Genomic DNA, 10,268 nt, shown 5'->3' with positions numbered 1-10,268 from the left:
AGTTGTCTCCTCTGCCACACCCGGGGTTACTGGGTGGTGCAGATGCCTATTCTAGAGTTCCTTGGAAAGCAGACAAAACAGAGGAGCCAGGTAATGTCAGTAAAATCAGAAAATGAATTTTATGTATCATTAATTCTGATAACTGATTTTATTGCTTTGGAAAATTCTTACGGCATTCTGCTACAAAATACTTAACCTAATTTAAATTTCAGAACGCATTTTTTTTTTTTTTTTTTTTTTGGCAAGTAGCTGGAAGCAATATTTTTAATCAATGAAGTGGATCTAATTTGGATTTTGGATGAACCATGAGACAAAAAGAAAGAAAAAAAGAAAAGGAAGCTTCCCAAGGTAAGCTCTTTGTGTTTTTCAGCTGTGTTTTAAGTGATGTTACCAGAAGTAAAATTGAGTGATGACTTTTTGCATCTATATAGAAAACCCACAAAAGATCAAAGTCTAAACTGTTTCCTTGCTGGCATATTTTAATTGATATTTTTATACAGTCATTAGGGTTTCAGGAACTACTTTATTACCACTGAGCAAATAAGGTTGCCAAGCCCCAGATGATGTTTATAAGTTCTGTTAGAACACCTAGCAGACATTGTTTTAGAAGTTAGGATTTTAAAATTGCTATCTCTTTGCTCTGATCGACACCTTCACCTTGACAGGTTATTCTGATTCGCAAAACTTTTAAGTTAGAAAAATAGGACTGCACCATTTCCTAAAGTTTATTTTTTTCAATTAGTTCGGATGTCTTTGGGGATATCACCTTTATGGAAAGGTTTAGTCTGCATCGAATGTTAATGACATGACTGTGGGTCTAATTTGCTCACTATGAAATGCTGGCAAATGTGAGACCAGGCAATGTTTATATCTGTAGGTCAACTGCATGCTGTGAATCGTAAGCAGTACTCACAGAATCTTGGCTTCATTTTCTGGTTTTATTTCTTCCTAGAGCAATCCTCCATGATGCCAGCAAATAAAACTATCCACTACACTTAACCTAAAACCTAGATGAGGTCAGTGGCTGTCAAAGTCGAACGGGAGCAGCAGTACATAAACCCGTCCTTCCTCTGGACGTCGTTGAGAACGTGGATTTTTAAAGATGATGAGTGTGCACTGATTGGAGGAGAGATGGATTAACTCAGCTTATCCTAGAGTGATCAAAGGCTTTACAATCAACGGGACAAATTCTGATTTTTATTTATGTGCTTGTTATTCCTGATAATGTCCAGATAGATGCACATAAATGAAAGCAAAAGACCACCCAACTCATCTAGATACTAGCCTGTGTCAACTTTGCCTTAAAACACTCTTATCTACTAATCACGTATGCCTTCATATTAATCTGAATTTAATAAATAAATAGATAAAAGAAGGCAGGATACAGAATTACGCAGTAGCATCTCAGTAATGAAAAATGCATAAAACAAAAGCTAGAAGGAAATGTGAAAAGATGATAACCATGGGTAAGTGATTTGACCTACTAAGTGCTACTGCAGGGACTTGAACCCATGTCCCTGGGGAGAGAGAACGTAGGTGGGTTGTCAGCAAGATTGCATGAGATAATAAATGTATAAGGCTTTGAAGAGTTCAAGGGCAGTGGAGTGTTGGAATTATGATGTTACTGGAATTTCCTCTTCTGTAGGTCCTTGGTCTCAGGGATTAGAAGAAGGAATCCAGGCATCACAGATTAGTGATCTTATTTTACAGAAAAGAATACAGAGAAAGCACCAGAGCTTGTGGGAGAGGGAAAGACTTAAGTCAGAAAGTCTTAGATGGGTGTATGTATCGCCTAATACAAGAATGGATGTAGTCCCTTCCCTTGGGGTGAGATGAATGAGCACTTCAGTGAATGGATACGGTCCCTTCCCCTAGGGGCAAAGTGAATGAGCCCATGAATGAATGGATGGATATAGTCCATTTGTGAAATTGCCCAGGCCTTGGGCCTGTAAAATGCTCACAGCAGTGCTGCAGTCAGAGGAGGCTCTCTGGGTCCAAGGGTGGGTCTGGGGTTGGCGTTGGCAGCAGTGCAGGCTGTGCCTGGTCTCCCCCCACTAAATAGGAACCAGGAGCTTCTGCTGCACCCGCCGTCTCTGCCCCGCTGGGTTCTCAGCTCTCGCCCCCAGGACCATGATGCAGAAGGCGCTGACCAAGCTGTGATGCACCACCCTGTATCAATGACAGGGGTTGAGAAAACCTACTTAGAGACATGGTCTCTGTCATGTGTTCATGTAGAGTACATGGCCTACAATCAAATATAGTCAATGAATTTTTCCAGGTCATTCCTTTTTTTCCTCTTCTTCAACAATGTTTCCGCAAACATTAGAAGGCATTTTGCCTACACCATTCAGATTCATCTTCCAAACATCTGTGGAAACTGAGCAATAAATCTATGGTATCTTAAAAAATATAGTCTTACATGTTATACGACCAAAGGGAAAAAAAGTCACGCACAGAGCACCGATTTCTACCACTGGTGACTAAAAACCCACTTTTCTACCTCTTTTTCTGCCTCTTAGGATGTGGAGAAGTAGGTAATAAGACTTACCTCCACTTGAATAAATGCAATATGATTTGGCGGAAAAAGATCAGTACTCATGAAATGTTATCAGGAACCAATTTACTACAGGGTCCTCAGACAAAGAGCAAGGCCCCTGAGTCTCCCAGGGAGGGGGAAGCTAATCATCCCTAAAGAAGTGAAAATTCTGATCCTCTTCTCAGAAGAACATGCTCTTGAACAGAACTGAATCAAAGAACTTTTGAATAGAACATGAGAGCTGCGTTTTTCACAACGGAAGTTCAAAAGTTGTAATCTCAGTCTTGTGGAGTGATGGATTTCTTCCAGAAAATCCGGCATCTCATCATTGAAGGGGAAGTATAAGATTATCAGAACATTATAGTGGGACACTCATGATGTAATCTTCTTCTAAACAGACCATTCACCGAGCAGCAGAAGCTTCAGGCTACAACGGCAGCTGGAGGGGGTGATACTCTGACAAATACCCTATGGTTAGGCGAGATTATGTGAAATACCATAATTTGTCTTCAAAGTATCAGAGGACAGAGAGGAAATATATCCAGAATTTCTTCAGAATGTGATAGAACAATGTGGCTTTTACAAAAACAACTCCTTTTTAAATGTGAAGGATTGGTAAGCACAGAATTATTCCAAAATAATGTACAGATAGTTACTGTTACGTAAACTATATAGATCTTTCCACACAGATTCATTTGAATCAAACATTTATATCAGTTCAATATGAACTTACTAGATTCCTGTCCCATCCTCAATAATGAGATACTGGAAGACTTGATTATATTAAAAGACCATCAATTATGTTCAAGTAGCATCAACTATAGTAAATAAAACATGTAATTTTATCCTCACAATTCAGTAAAATTTTGTGTTTGCAAGTGTTTGGTTGAGGATATGAAGGATTTGGTTATACAGTGAAAAAGTTGAGAGGCAAATTTAAAACCATTGTTTCCCTTGCTAATACCAGTTGTTTTGTCTACTATTCTAATTTCATCCCAATCGATGAAACAAGAGCTTTAGTCTTTTTTATTCACTATATCCTAAATGTGGTATTTGTGGAAATGTTCAGGTAATAGAGCTGCCCACTGACTTATAGGACAATTATGACCAGTGACAAACTGACTCCATGAAAAAACTAAGTTAGCTCATGGCTCTGTATGGAACTGCCAAAGTGAATACACCAAGTTGGGGAACAGAAGCCTGCATGGAACCTTTTAAAAACAGAAATTAAGTGAGTGATCTGGGGGAGGAGGGCAAGAGTGGACTGCAAGGAGCCTAGAGAAATAAGCAAGGACACAACACATCAGAAGGTGATGTGAAGAACTTGAGTTTTCATTATAAAGACACTAGGAAGAGGGTGGTGCCTGTGGCTCAAAGGAGTAGGGCGCCGGCCCTATATGCTGGAGGTGGTGGGTTCAAACCCAGCCCCAGCCAAAAACTGCAGAAAAAGATAAATAAATAAATAAAATAATAAATAAAATAAAATAAAAAAGCTTTCAGCTTTTCAAAGAAAAAAAAAGATACTAGGTGACTGGGAGACTTTAGTTTTCATCATAAAGAGACTCTATTAACACATTTTAGGGATGACTGGGAATAATCATATTTTAATTATTTTAAATGATGGCTGATAATGGAAAATTATGGGAGACGAGTCAGAATGGACATAGAGTGATTTGACTGGGGAATCTAATCTGTGGCCTATAGACGGTCTCTAGTGGTGTGTGACGTATCTGGTGGTAATGTAATGTAATGTAATGTAATGTAATGTATGTAATGTATGAAGTCGATGTAATGTATGATAACGATGGTTCAGAGTGAACCTTCATAAAACTGGGAAGGAACAGCCTCTGAGTTGGCAACAGGACATTTACCATCTACAATCATTATTTTGAAGTTTTTGGCCAGGGCTAGGTTTGAACCCGCCACCTCCTGCACATGGGGCCGGCACCCTACTCTTTGAGCCACAGGCACTGTCCCGCCACCTACAATTATTTACCAAGCAAACAAAGAGGTCCCACAAGTCACTGTGGAAGGTATCGATCCATCTCTGCCATTCCATTATCTCAAGTCTGGTCCATAATGGTCAATGGTTGTCCACAATTTTCTCTAGATAATAAAACAAAAGATATGTGTGACCTATTAAGTCCAAAGTTTTCATGGAAAATGAAAATTTCATGGTTTTTATGGAAGTTGACATTTTAACTACAGAGTATGAGAGATATTTGTGGAAAAAAATGAATGGCCAATTTCCTTTCTGAGTCATTATATAGTGAATAAATATCACTGAGAACTATGTGCTATATCTGACCTGAGTTCAGTGTGTTCACAGTTACTGACTCAATTGCTTTGCTAAAGGACCTTTGTGATTTTCTACCCAACAGTTACAACTATTTTTTTTTTTTTTTTTTTGCAGTTTTTGGCCAGGGCTGGATTTGAACCTGCCACCTCCAGCATATGGGACTAGTGCCCTACTCCTTCCAGCCACAGGTGCCGCCTGTTACAACTATTTGTTAACAATAAATGTTTACCTACTGTTATGTATTAGTTATACTTAGATTTCTGGTTAAAATGTTTGAAAGTTTCATTAATTGGACTTAAGTCAAAATCAAATTCTACTTTTCTAGAATTATTTACGTTGTTACTTGACCCATGGGTCCATATGCTAATCTTGTTTCCTAAAGACCTGGTAAATGCAACAACTGAAAATGCTTAATTTTAAGAACTAAATAGTTACTTCTCATCAAAGGCCTCCTGGAAGCTTTAACTGTGCACTGACTGCTCCAATACTCTGCATAATTGACTGGTACGGCCCCATCTACCGTCTCCGTGGATGGTTCCCACACATTCACGTCCAGGCAGTTCCTAGTGAGACCTGCGTCCAACCAATAAACAAGAGCTCTGAAGATGCTAATGAAGATCGTTCCTTTGAGACATGGGACTTAATCTGATGAGCAAATTTGGCTGTAGGACTCCTTGGTCTAGCCAAGCTTTTCTTAGATTTTGAAACTTCTTATTCAAACTTCTTTCTTTCTCCAAATTCTTTTCAGCAGGTTGCTAAAGTTCACCTCCACTTCTTCATTTCCCTCACTATTATCCTTAACCTTATCCCCTGCAATTATTCACATTTGTATATCAAATTCTGTCTTAGCGTATGCTGCTCAGGGGAATCCTGCAATCACAGATGTTCCCTGTAATGGTCCCCAAACCAAGCAAGGCCATAAGAAGTTAGAAACCTCTAGCTGGTGCTGTTACTAAAATTTTTGTTGTTGGTGACCTGCTAAAATGTCCTACTCTTACGTGAACTGATTTCTGATTTGAAAAAAAATATGAGGGGACCTGCTTACAGTGATAATCGAGTTAGAAGATTACAGGTGAGTAGTGTTGACACATTGCAGAGGAATAAGAAGCAGCAGGGTCCTTAACAGACAGCTCAAAAGGGAAGTTTCTTTGGTGATTCACAAAGAGACACGTATCTCTTGGAAGGAGTCAACCCAGTTGAGAGTAGACTGAGGATCTGATAGTCACAGAGGGCTGATGGGATTTCAATTTCCACACAAAATACGACATTAAGCTAAGGTTGGTGTATTATTGTTCAAACTCGAGACTCAGAGATATGGGATGGGAAAATCTACATGAATGTCCTGGAAGATGTTACTCTCCCAAGTCCTTTAAACCCACAGTGCTTTCAAAAGCAGACAAGAGCAAGGATTTCCCTATACTGGAGGATGTTGCCAAATCCTCTCTCCCATGAGACAACAGGTACCTCATCTTAACTTTCAGTATGACAGAAGGGCATTCAAAAGGGCAGAACACATGGTGAGCTGTGGAAATGGTAAACAGTGGGACATAACAGGGGCAAAGAGACGGGCGGGCAGCCAGAAGCGGTCGTGCTTAATATCTACAAAAGAAAAAGGAAAGCAAATGCCCAGAAAATCAGGATGGTTCCCCCAGTAAAATATCATAATTACTTGCTCAGAACCCACATCAGATTCATTTTTTATATCAAGAATACTCTGATTAAATAAGCAGCTAGATCTCTCAGAGAAAAGGCCTTACAACATGATTAGAAATACATATTATAAAATCTCCTCTAATTTCCTGCAAGCAGACTTGTTGCCATTTAATCAAGTGACTTTAAAGCAGAAAAAAAAAAAAAAAAAAAAGCATACCCGGGGGTTACAGAGTCTGAGGGACAGAGAGCGTAAATTAAGAGTAATATCTGAAAACCCAAAGCATCAAATCAGCCTTCTGACAGAATAGCATCCTAGCTAAATTTTTGCTCACAAGCAAAAAGGCAATAATTTTTGAGAGCCAAAGATTTGTTGGGCACCAGTGACTTCATTTAGCAAAGTTGCTCGTATTTATTACGCTATTGACATTATTAGAGGCACAATTGGCAGGCGTGGTGGTGGAATCTAATCAAGCATGCCCTTTACGTCTGCTGCCTCCAGAAGAAACCCACTACTTCTCCAAGCCTCGAGTGTAAAATCAGGGTATACTTGACAGTCGGGGTGACTCATGGCACCAGAATTTCTTTCTTCGTTAGGTCCTTTGTCTTGGGGATTTGAAGAATGAGCCCACCGACCACAGATCAGTGGTAAGATAGGATTTATTATCCAGAAAGGAAGGCATGAGTAGCCCCAGGGCTTCTAGCAGAGGGAAAGACCCAAGTCAGAGACTCCACTTGTTTTTTTGTCTAGGGTACATATAGCCTTGAGAGTTATGTCAGGCCAGGACTTGGTAGGTGGAAAAATATTTCTTCAGAGTGAATGAGTGCGTTAATGAATGGATCTAGTCCCTTCAGCTGGGGCAAGGAGAATGTCAGGGCCTTCCCCTCATGAGACTGCCCAGGCCTAGGAAATGGCAGAACCCTGTTCAGCCCTGAGTGGGGAACACCCCGTATCACAGTCATTCTCAGCTTCAGAAGTTGTATGTGTGTGTTTGTGCGGGGGAGGGGGGCAGAGCAAGATGGCGGGCTAGAGATAGTTTCTTTGCAACTGGGTGCAATGAGATTGGGGCATGAAGACTCCAGGCACCTCTAGCTTGTGGGCTTTATCCAGAAACATCCCTATGGGGGCACAGGGAGGCAGCAGGAGGCTTCAGGACCCCAAAAGGAGGAAAAAACAGTGGAGAAGTCCCAAATGTCTGAGATCAGTCAGAGACCAACTTGTCGTGGTGGCTGCGGCTGCAGCAGCTATAGCAGTGGGAAGACTTTATAGTCCTTCTGTTTTGTTTTGTTTTGATTTTGGACCTGGGCACTTGGTTGACTTAATCTGGGAGACATTGGGCAAGCAAGCGAATGGCTTTGAACAGTGTCCAGAGGCTGAGACTGAGCCACTGGGGCAGAATGGAGATTTCACTGTTCCGTTGTAGGCCACATGCAGCCATTGTGGAAGAGCTGCCTTGCAGGATTGGCCCCCTCAGTGTCCTAGAGTGAGGCCTGTTCTGGTGTATCTGCTAAGTGGGCAGTTACTTCTGGAAAGATCTGAGTTGACACATGCTTTCCTGGGAAAGTTACTGCTTAGTCAAGGGACACAGCTTGGAAAGGGCAAGGCATTTCTATTAAGCAGCAGGAGGAAAGATTCAGGCTCCCAATCCTACAAGGTTTGAGGGCAAAGAAGTCAGGATTTGACAAATCCAGCTTCCTTTTCCTTACAGAACATATAAGAAAATAGGTATAAGTGGCATATTTCTTAAGCTGACTGAAGCCATCTATGACAAACCCACAGCTAACATCATACTGAATGGTGTGAAACTGAGAGGTTTTCCACTTAGAACTGGACCCAGACAAGGATGTCCACTATCACCACTATTATTCAACAGAGTTCTGGAAGTTCTAACCAATACAATCAGGCAAGAGAAGGATATAAAGGACATCCAAATGGGGGCAGAGGAGGTCAAACTCTCCCTCTTTGCTGATGATATGATCTTATACTTAGAAACCCCCAGAGACTCAAGCACAAAACTCCTGGAAGTCATCAGGAAATACAGTAATGTTTCAGGGTATAAAATCAATGTCCAGAAATCAGTAGCCTTTGTATATGCCCATAACAGCCAAGTTGAGAAGCAAATCAAAGACACAATTCTCTTCACAGCAGCTTCAAGGAAAATGAAATACTTAGGAATATACCTAACAAAAGAGGTGAAAGATCTTTTCAAAGAGAATTATGAAACCCTAAGAAAAGAAATTGCATAATACACTAACAAATGGAAGAACATACCATGTTCGTGGCTGGGAAGAATGATCATTGACAAAATGTCTATTCCACCCAAAGCAATCTACAGATTCAATGCAGTCCCCATTAAAATATGAACATATTTTGAAGAACTGAAGAAAAAAAACAGTACTTTGTTTTGTATGGAACTAGAAAATACCCTGTATAGTTAAGGCTATTCTTAGTAATAAAAACAAAGTCGGAAGCATCACTCTACCAGACTTCAGGCGTACTACAAGTTCAAAGTAATCAAAACAGCATGGTATTGGCACGAAAATACAGACGTAGACATATGGGACAGAACAGAAAACAAAGAGATGAAACCAGTCTCTACTTGCCATCTGATCTTTGATAAACCAAACAAGCATACAGTGCGGAAAATAATCTCTACTCAACAAATGTGTCTGGGAGAACTGGATAACTACACGTAGAAGACTGAAACTTGCCTCAGATCTTTTACAAAAATTGACTCAAGATGGATAAGTGACTTGAATCTAAGACATGAAATGATAAAAATCTTAGAAGAAAGTGGGGGGGAAACTCTTGATGATGTTGAACTGGGGAACGATTTTATGGCAGAGACTTTGGCGGCCATCGCAACAACAATAAAAATTAGCAAATGGGACTTAAGCTGAAAAGCTCCTGCACAGCCAAGGACACAACAAGTAAAGCAAAAAGACAACCTTCAGAATGGGAAAAGATATTTGGAGGGTATCAATATGACAAAGGGTTGATAACTAGAATCTAGAGAGAACTCAAATTTATCAATAGAAAAAAGAGTAAACAGTCCCATCTATCTCTGGGCAAAAATATGAATAGAACCTTCTCTGAGGAAGACAGATGAATGGCTAACAAACATACAAAAAAATCCTCATCGTCCCTGATTATCAGAGAAATGCAAAACAAAACCCCTCTGAAATATCACCTAACCCTAGTGAGAATAGCTCACATCACAAAGTCTCAAAGCTGCAGATGGTGGGTGTGGAGAGAAGGGAACACTTTAACATTCTGGTGGGACTGCAAACTAATACAACCATTTTGGAAGGAAGTATGGAGAATCCTCGAAGACACCTCCCATTTGGTTCTGCAATCTCATTACTGGGCATCTACCCAGAAGAAAAAAAAAAATCCTTTTGTCATAAGGACATTTGCACTAGACTGTTTATCATAGCTCAATCTACAATTGCCAAATTGTGGAAACCACCTAAATGCCCACCAAGCCAGGACTGGATTAACCAGCTGTGGTTTACGTACACCATGGAATACTGTTCAGCCATTCAAAAATATGGAGACTTTACATCTTTTGTATTAACCTGGATGGAGGTGGAACACATTCTTCTTAGTAAAGCATCATAAGAATGGAGAAGCAAGAATCCAATGTACTCAAATCTAATATGAAGGCAGCAGATGAGCTAATACAGGGGGTGGCCTGGAGGGAATAAAGGAAAGGGGTTTGGGGGTCCCAGTGTATGACACACCTCTTGGGGACGGGGCACAAATTTACTGAAAATAATTTC

This window comes from Otolemur garnettii, unplaced genomic scaffold (genome assembly GCF_000181295.1).
Source record: "Otolemur garnettii isolate 467f Iridium unplaced genomic scaffold, OtoGar3 scaffold00130, whole genome shotgun sequence".
Classification (NCBI taxonomy): domain Eukaryota; kingdom Metazoa; phylum Chordata; class Mammalia; order Primates; family Galagidae; genus Otolemur; species Otolemur garnettii.
This window is presented reverse-complemented; position numbering follows the sequence as displayed.